The sequence below is a fragment of the Pseudopodoces humilis genome, chromosome 15 (assembly GCF_049639895.1).
Source record: "Pseudopodoces humilis isolate 2021_Gansu_Grassland_sample_001 chromosome 15, ASM4963989v1, whole genome shotgun sequence".
Taxonomy (NCBI): domain Eukaryota; kingdom Metazoa; phylum Chordata; class Aves; order Passeriformes; family Paridae; genus Pseudopodoces; species Pseudopodoces humilis.
In genome coordinates this window covers 10,633,168-10,642,040 of record NC_142214.1, presented here as the reverse complement: position 1 = coordinate 10,642,040, position 8,873 = coordinate 10,633,168, and the positions used below count along the sequence as shown (strand labels likewise).

At 42.1% G+C, this 8,873-nt stretch overlaps 1 pseudogene; it reads right to left on the bottom strand.

Annotated features, from left to right (window-relative positions):
* Positions 1–878: 878 nt before the first annotated feature.
* Positions 879–2,365, bottom strand: LOC148183072 (uncharacterized; annotated as a pseudogene).
* Positions 2,366–8,873: the final 6,508 nt, after the last annotated feature.

Genomic DNA, 8,873 nt, shown 5'->3' with positions numbered 1-8,873 from the left:
GCTCTTGCATGCTTTTTCTTTCACAAACACAGGCAGTGGAGGAGATGCTGTCATTTCTTCTCTTGTTCCACTCCAAACACATATTCATCATGGTAGGGTAAACTTACAAGAAATCTAAGATCATAGTAAATTGCAATTTTGTGAGGTGTGGCATGCATTCAAAGATTCACATTTTTGGTGGTTGTAATATAACAGCTAAAGCAGTACAGCATGTGTTTGCAGTAAATCAATCAGTGCAGTCACTCTCTAAATAAATACTCAGTTTGTTAATTAGATGGAGTTAGTTGCCCTCAAAATTATCTTTGTGACATTTCTGTGAATGTAAATTCATTTGAAGGCATTGTGAGATTTGTTCACAACTTTATTGAATTTTCTATGCCTGAAGCATCAATAAGTATATTTATAGTTCAGCTATTGAACAATTTTCTTGGGGTTTGTTTCAATTATTGGTCTCATGGCGTCACTGCCCGGTCCATCCCCGGGAGCAGCAATGGATCCTTGATGGCAGGACGACAAGGACTCATGACATAGGCCACCTGCAGGAATGTCAGCTAACGTCAGCAGTGAAGAAGTGGGAATGATGAAGTAAACCTGGAAAATAGAACTTTAATAATGTTCAAATGAAGGGATAAACTGCATACACTATAGGGTAACTTCAAAGATATTGAAATGGAGAAAACATGACAATATGTACAGCGCTAACTGAGGGCAGGGAACCAATGAACAACAAGAACTACGAACATTACTTTATATGGAAATATAACTAACCAATCACTAACAAAATCTCAAGACACCACCTTATTTGGCATAAACATATTAGCATAACATTTCCTATGATTCCATGCACCTCTCCGTAACCTCACTAGATGTTACCCTCCTTAGTACCCTGTTTCCCATGGTCTCAGATTGATGCCTCCTGTGTACTCAGTCAAGGCCAAGTCACCGTCCATCCCAGCCAGTCTGACTTCCACATCTCCTTTCTGTTGAACCATAAAAATTTACTGTAAAGATTTCCTCAGCACATTCAGTAGTCAACTCACAAGACATGGCAACAGCATCAATATGACAACTATTACAAGAATTTATAAATCCATCTAACCAAGATGACAACTAGCCCAATAAATTCCAATAAATTAAATTTTTTTTAACCATACACCTGACCAGATTTTATCGTCTTCAACTTGTAACTTCTTCACTCCTTTTAACAGCTGAAAGCTTTGGTGGATAGATTCACTGTGGTAGGATAAGTTCATGCAGCACATTCCCTCAAAGTGCAGCCATGTCCTTGAGCCAGCTGCAAGAAACCTATAGCAGCCCTGGTCTGTAGGGTGACGTGTCTAATGCTGTGCATGTCTGCTAAGAGACCCCTTAGTGCAATGGAGGTAGCACTGGTTTGCTTGCTCAACCAACACCCCAAACTATCTAATTGTTATAATGCCTTTGCTGCAGCAACCCAAGGCACCAATATTGAGGCTGCTATTCTTTTTCCTTTATTCCAATAAGTAGTTTCGTCCTTACAACCTGATTTGAATTAGTGGATAAATCTTTTTTGCCTGCTTTTTTTGCTGTGAATCCTTGTAATGTCAGGTGTTAATAGAGTTAGCCTCCCCAAGCTAGATGCTCCACCTTTAATGTGCAATGGAATGACTACCCAGCCTCTGTCTCCACAAATAAGAAACATTCATGGAGGGAGTTGGAGGGGGATGTCACTAGGAATGGAAGGACTAAGTGAGGTAGTTGCACCACAGGCTTTCATTCCTATATGCAGGATGGTGAAGGGAAACATCCCACGGTATTGTCTGATTATTATCTATATATTGAAGCTTAGCACCATCCTACATGATTGATTGACTTCCTTCTCTGAACTGAAATTTAATACAGTAATCCATCTTAATGGAACCAAGGAGCTCTAATTCCTGGGGTTCCAGTGGTGTATGAGCGAGATTTAGTGTCCAGTAGTCACAGACATCTACAGGGTTGTGATCCCATTTGTTATTGGGACTATTAGCTTGCATAACACGCATGGTATCCTCAGTTATTGGCCACACATCCATTCGTAATCCCACTAGGCATGTTGAAAAGGGGTTGTCTGGAGTAGCAACAGAGATACATCCTGCTGCATTTTGTTGGCTAACGTTATCCATACATTTTGTTTGGGCTGTGGAACTATCCAAACTTTGGTAAAGAGCATGACCTTGAGTAATCCAGAGATGGTGAGCAGGAGTCCCCTGAATGTCATGTCTGGATGGAAACTTCGGATGTCTCTGACTTCCTTCCTCTCAGGGGTTCTTCCAGGGAATCTTCTCATAGCTGTTCTTGTAGTGGCTGTAGATGTGGTTTTATGTTTTACTCTGGTAACCACCATGGTGCATTACTGGTGGAGACACAAGCATATCCCCGCCCCCAGGTTATGAGTGAAAATGGTCCCAAAATTTGATGGGCATCAGAGTCTTTAACTAATACTGGGGGTCTTTCCTTTAGTTGTGCTTGCATGGTGTTGGAAAAGTGTCTGATGATTTGGGGTATTTGGCTCCATGAAAGAATTATTTAAGAAATTAAATACATATGTGGTTTTTAAAAGCCTTTTCACTGTGGACAGTGCCTCTACTCCCCCTTTTTGTTGTTCTAGCAGGCATTTGAGAGATTCATGGGCTCTCTCAATGATTGACTGGCCTATGGAGGAGTGTGGAATACCTGTGGTGTGTGTGATTCCCCATGAGTTAAAGAATTGTTGTGTCTTATGTGAGGTGTAAACTGGACTGTTACCTCTCTTTATTTCTTGAGGAATGCCCAAAGTTGCAAATGCCTGTAAAAAGTGTTTAATGGCAACTTTAGTTGCTTCTCCAATATGTGCAGAGGCATGGATTGCTCCTGAAAAGATATCAGTGGAGACATGTAAATACTTGAATTGTCCGAAGGATGTGTAGTGTGTGATGTCACTTTGCTAAATTTGAAGATTATGGAGTCCCTGAGGGTTGAGTCCTATCCTGACAGAGGGTAGGGAATATTTTTGGTAATCAGGGCATGCATTGGCAACTGCTTTACCTTGGTCCTTAGTGAGGTTAAACATGTGGATTAGTGCAGCAGCATTTTGGTGGAAAAATGAATGACTGAGTCATATCCGTTCAAAGCTATTTGGAAGTGTGATTGTATGGTCATAGCAAATGTATCAGCTTGTGCATTTCTCTTTGCAAGGAATCCTGGTAATTAAGTGTGTGAACATATATGCATAACAAAATAAGGATGCTGCCTCTGGGAAGGAAAGGAAATTAAAGTTTTAAGTAAAGAATGTAATTGATCATTACCCACCATCTTTAAAAATGAATTTTCAGCTCTTTCAATAATCCCTGCAATATAAGCAGGATCTGTTATTAAATTAAGAGGACATGTAAACTTAGAAAAAGCTCTAATGACTGCAAATAATTCAGCTATTTGAGAGGAACCTTCTATTGTTTCGGTATCTGATTTCCAAGTGCATGTTACTGGATCTTGCCACACAACAGATTTATGGGACTGTCCTGATCCATCTGTAAAGATAGTGATTGCATTAAGGGGTACATCACTCCTCAGCAGCTTGCAAATTAATTTAAAAGAAGAATGTAACTGTTACCGCTGAAGATGAATAGATCACGCGGACACAGGTCGAGGTGTGGTGAAAGGAAGAGAGAGTTTATTTTTCCCCCCAGGATTTATAGGTTTCTGACCACGGCCAGGGATTGGATGGTCAGGATAACACTTTCTCACTGCACTGGCCATGAGAGATGCCCATCACAAGATGTGTAACAGAAAGAATGTACACATATCTATGTTTACAGTTATTGTCCTGGGAAAGTCCTTAGAAAACTATGTTAGCAAGCTCAGAAGCTGAGTTTTCAGGGCGACATGTAACAACTTGTGTTTAGGATAGTGAATTGAAATCTGTCCAGTAAAATTTTCAAGTGCAATCTCTTAATGTTCTGATTGCTGTAATAGCCAGTCTAAATATGCTGTGGTTATAGGTAAAAATGTGATAAAGAAAGCCTTTCCTGAAAGGGAAGTTAAACATGACCTGGCTTGCATGATGAGCTGAGCCATCATTTCAGGTTTGGTAGCAATTGTTTTTCCTATTTGATGTGGCAGGAAAACCCACTCTAAAAACAAAAGATCAATTATCCCAGGATCCCACTGGAAAATTAAAGCATGGAGTTGGATTCCTTCCCCAAAATGGCTAACAGAAATGGCAAGTCTGGATATACTCTATGGGCTTGATGAGTTTGAATGGTTTGGGACACCTTGTCTAAGGCATCTTTTGCCTCCTTGCTTAGCTGTCTTGGTGAAGTCTGCACCAGATCTCCCCTTAGCAGAACAAATAGTGGGGCTAAATCCTCATTAGTAATTCCCAATAAAGGTCTGTCTCAATTGATAGTTCCAAGCACTTTTTGCAGATCATGGAGTGTTTGTAGACTTTCATTTAGTTGCAAAGGCTGTGGTTGTATGGTCTGGGAAGAGATCCAAGAAGTCCCAAGTATTTCCGAGGTGGTACTTGTTCTATCTTTTCCTCTGCGATTTTAAGTCCTGCCTGCTGGGCAGCTGTGATGGTGGCTTTCAGTATAGCATCTAGAGCTGAGCTGTTGTCTGCTGCAATGAGAATGTCATCCATGTAGTGATAAATGCTGACCTGTGGATGATCTCGGCAAATTGGATCTAGAACTTTGGCTACAAACCATTGGCATATGGTTGGGCTATTTTTCATCCCTTGGGGTAACACTGTCCAGTGGTAACGCTGCAAAGGTGCCTGTCTGTTGATACTTGGGATAGAGAAGGTGAATCATGGAGCATCCTTAGGGTGAAGTGGTATGTTAAAAAAGCAGTCCTTGAGGCCAATAACAGTTAACTTCCATTCCCTGGGAAACATGGTTGGTGAAGGGAGGCCGGGTTGTAACAGGCTCATGTCTTCTATTGCCTCACCTCATTGATTTTTCACAGATCTTGTAACAGGCACCACTTATTCTTATTTTGCTTTTGGATGACAAAAGCAGGCATGTTCCACGGACTTGTGGTTGGTACGATGTGTCCTTTTTGGAGTTGTTCTTGCAGTAGAGACTCAAGCACAGCCAGTTTTTCTTCAGGAAGGGGCCATTGGTCTTCCCATACAGGGGTTTCAGTTTTCCAGGTTAATTTAAGGGTGTCGCACTGCTCAATGGCCCCAGTTAAAAATTTGTTTCTAGGCATACTCCCCACTAGGATGAGTTCCCTTCCCCACAAAACTATGGGGGCCCTTACCATGAAGGGTCTGGTAGTGGCAACAAGACCTTCAGGTCCTTTGAACTTGATCGGCTGTGCGCTCCTAAGGCTGTGGCTGTTACATCCAATCCCTGACAGTACTCCTGAAGACAGCATAAGAGTCCACTCGGAAGGCCACTCAGATCGCAAGATGATTGTCACGTCCACACCTGTGTCTATGAGTCCTGTTGAAACAACTCTTTTTGTACTAAGTTCCAATGTGCAGGTTAATTGAAGTCTGTTGTGGCCTGTTACCTGGGTCTACATTACCAGGGATTCCAGTGTGCTGTTGATGTTTTGTTCAGGGAGTAAGATTGCCTGCACGATTATTAGTCCTTGGGGAATAAAACAAGGTGGGTCAGGACAGATAGGTAATACCATGATTTCTTGCTGCTATGTCACTGTCAGCACAGATGGTAATACAAAAAATCTTTTGGTCCTTGATCTGAAATTTCCCACAATTAACAATTCCTGGGGCTGATCTTTGGTCACAAGCTGTCTTGTAGACATAGTATGTCTACATGCAAAAAAGTCAGTGAGCAATTATTTGCTTGGCACTTGCCAAGTCCAACCTGGCCCCCAGGAGCAAAGTTGTTGGAAGCCCTGTGATGAGATGTCAAAGCTCTGGGGCACCTTGCCTCCGTTGGTCACAGTCATGGGCAGCTGGAATATTTGTGTCATTGCATGGCGCTGTCCTACGCTCAGTTGGAAGTTTCCTGATGGCTTACCATAACCAACATGGGAGTGTTTTGAACAACATTGATGGATATGATGATAATCTTTTTTCTGTCTAGGTGTAGGTTTTGCTCCTTGCTGAGATCAGTTTCTTCTAAAATGTCTGGATTCATGACACCAATAACGTAAGTAGTTTGTTTACATTGTTGTTGTCCTCTAGGGGAAATCTACATGGTGGCTAGAGCCTCAGCAATTCCTTGCCCTATGCTTTGTGCTTTCAGAGTGGCAACATGTTCTGGTGTTCTGAAGCCTCAATCATTTGTGTTAGTGTAGGTTCAGGCTCAGGTGGAAGGGCACACAACACTTTTTACATTTGGGATTCACATTGGATACTGCCAATTTTTTCAGCAATTTGTCTTTGGCTCTCTCTTGGAATATTTGTCTTTAAAGGGCTTGCTTAAAGTGGTCAATAAATTGCATGTAATGTTTATTGGGCCTTTGTCTTATGGCCACAAAATCAAGTGCCAGTGTATTACCGTCAGGCACTTGCATGAGTCCTCTTCTGGCCACATTTTTGATATCATCTAATACAGGTCTAATATTTGTGGCCTGGTCATCAGGTTGGCTTTGTGCTCATTCTCCCACAAGATGGTTATAGTCAATGCTGCCCATGCTTGGTCTCCCACATAATCTACTAATAATTGATTTAATAATCTTTTCCATCCCCCTTCCCACAGGGCATAATGTGTTGGGGCTAACAGCATTATCATCACGTATTTCAAATTGCGTAGTGTCAAAACATGCACAGTGATGGTAGCATGAATCAAGTTATTAAAATACGATGACTGTCTCCCATAGTTCTTTGCCACCCTACACAGTTCCTTTATTTCCCTGTATGGCAATGGCTCCCATCTCAGATTTACTCCCACACTCAGATACCATAGCAGAGCTGTAAATACTGTAAATTTTGATAGCATCTCCCAATTCCCCTCCTTAATCTCTACTTTCCGGATCCTCTCCCAGGGGTCTTTGGAGTCACTGGATACAGGAGAACTTAGATCTTCTGAATAACTTGAAACAAGAACAGCTTTATTGTTAACAGAGGAGTGGTGACAGCATCGGATTTTGGTATCATGGGCACCACCACGTTGTGGAGTGGAGCTTTTGGGGCCATGGTTCCCCCAGAAAGGGTGTGGCCCAAAGTGAAAGGGGTGGAGCCAAGGGAGGGTCCTTGGGGCAGGATGGAGACTTGGGAGGATGATGTAAGAAAATGGCAACTGGTGGAGGAGGAGGGATCAGGAAGAGGCAGAGCGACAGGAAAGGGGGGATCAAGGATGGTGTGGCCACCACCATCTTGAGGGGAAGATGGAGGAGTACACAAGATGGTGGAAGGACAGTAAGTAGCTCATCCATGTTTTCTGACGGGTTCCATCTCATGTCCTACTCACAGGGGGCAGAGGGCTCCAGAAGGAGTAGGGACTCTGCTACCTTGGGATGGTTAGAGGTGACCAGAGTTCCAAAACTGCAATGTGTAGCTTGCAATTTTAAAGTCTCTAAGATTACATGGAATGCTGGCAGCATGTGGGATGCTACAGGGTCTCTTCTGGTCACCAGATGGTAGAGTTTAACACCCACAGAGTCCAAAAGTTAGTAGTGAAAATGGTATCAATGTTAGGAAAGTTACAAAAAACACAATAATCAATTTAAGATCCTAAGATTCCGTTTCAGCAGTTCCTTCTTCTATTCTATTAAAAGTAACCTAAATTGTCCATATATGCTTCTTTGCTCCATGGACATCCCTTGTCCCAGGGCTAAAATCTCCCCTGGCTCACCTGCAGTCTGTTGCGGGTACTGTGTTGGGCCCAGCAAAATCCAGATCCTCCTGGTCCTGCCAAATGACCAGCCAGCAGCACTTCTTAGAGTCCTGGGGATGGCCGACTAAACCAACTAGCCCCTGCTGCCTGATAGTTGGTTTATATACAATATATACAATATATACAGCGCTAACTGAGGGCAGGGAACCAATGAACAACAAGAACTACGAACATTACTTTATATGGAAATATAACTAACCAATCACTAACAAAATCTCAAGACACCACCTTATTTGGCATAAACATATTAGCATAACATTTCCTATGATTCCATGCACCTCTCCGTAACCTCACTAGATGTTACCCTCCTTAGTACCCTGTTTCCCATGGTCTCAGATTGATGCCTCCTGTGTACTCAGTCGAGGCCAAGTCACCGTCCACCCCAGCCAGTCTGACTCCCACATCATGGATCCTAACTGGCGTGTTCCTGTGTTTCATATACAGCACAGCATCTGAATGTTGCAAGGGTTCTCATATTTTCAGAGGGGACCTAAAAGCTGGTCTGTCCTGCTTTTACTGCACGGGCTAAGATATTTTCGTGTTTCTGGCACATTTTGCTACAAAAGTGTAATGATGTCTATTGTGATTGTTGTTATTTTTATATTTTTTATTTTATAGCTTCACAGGTAAATAAATACTAGGTGGGGACTGAGTGTCATTTAAAATACCAGGCTCTAAAATTGCCTCCTGTGAAACTTCAGTAATATCTTCGAATGGCTATGTATTAAATGACTGACTCAAATGTTTCTTTGTGCTGAAAGGAAGGAGTGCAGCTTAGAGAGCTTGCAGTTTGCAAGACATTTTTGAAATGAACACCAGGAAGCACAGTAGTTGTATTTAAAATTATTGATGGAGAAGTAAAAGAGTGATATTTGAACAAAGAATTGTTTTCAGGTAGAAATAGCCTGTTTTCCCCTCAAGGTCATTTTTTGAATTTCAGGAGAAAAGACAGTCATAAACCTGTAAAAATATCTGAGGTTGAATTGCCAGTGCTGAGCATTGTTGCCTTCTGTCTGTGGTACATTAGAAATTCACACGTATGTCCTTAGCTGAATGTTAGGA